We start from the raw sequence: 1,030 nt of genomic DNA on the forward strand, positions 1-1,030 counted from the left end.
ATCTAGAACTCATGTACCTAGGTTTATGAATGACCAACATGTAAACATTCATAGACAAGTACTGTGGTTTGCAGAGGAGACAGCAGATAGACTATGCCAAAATTACCTACTTAATACTAACCATCGCTCTGAAAGATGATCTTGTGGTGAACGTATCAGATAAAAGCATGCTATATCTAGGCAAATTCTTAACTTAGTCTTTGACCTTAAAAAAACCGTATCGCTTCTCTGTGCCTTAATTTGGCACCAAAGACAATAAAGCTATGGGTGCATAGGTGGTATGGTAACACTATTCAAAGCATCACAGTTTAACAACAAAAGAGAGACATGCTGGTTAATAATAAAACACGTAATGAAGGCTCCTTAGTATTGTGTGGTTTGTTATCTACTGCACTGTCATTTAACCTATCACTCTGCCAACCCATCACTTGCACGAAGAAAGCAAAAAAAAATAGCATAAAAAGATATGGTAAAACAGAACCATGCTCTACTTTCAAGCGAAAGAATCAACATGTATCAACATCTACAAAACTTTAAACTCAAGTGATCCTTTCTCCTAGAGGACTGTCATCTCTTCCATTTTATAAAAACGACTGGAAGTCATGAATTGTTTTGATACCTATTGATTAAATGCCAGTGTTTGCAAATATTCAGCACAACTACCACCATGCCTATGTTTTAAAAAACGGAATTATAAACATTAATCCTTTTAAAAAGCCACTATTTTTAGCTTCTTGGAGTGTGATTGATAGTTTATTTATACCCCAGTAGATCAAGTTCACAAGTTCTAGACTCAAAACTCTCCTTAACAGAATTGAGTCCACCCCAGCTATAAGTCAACATAACACTAAATTCACTATGGTTGCTGTCAAAATTTACCCTTACCCCTATTCTTGGCTTATAAAATTAATTACAATAATTGTCATTAAGTACATTAAGGTAGAAGATATTTTATGACATTACTATCACAGCAGAGATCTGTTGCTTTTAAATGCAAACAGTTCTGCGGGGGGGGGGGGGGGGGGGGGGG

Source organism: Lagopus leucura, unplaced genomic scaffold (assembly GCF_019238085.1).
Source record: "Lagopus leucura isolate 7727_CA_CO unplaced genomic scaffold, USGS_WTPT01 Super-Scaffold_100004, whole genome shotgun sequence".
Classification (NCBI taxonomy): domain Eukaryota; kingdom Metazoa; phylum Chordata; class Aves; order Galliformes; family Phasianidae; genus Lagopus; species Lagopus leucura.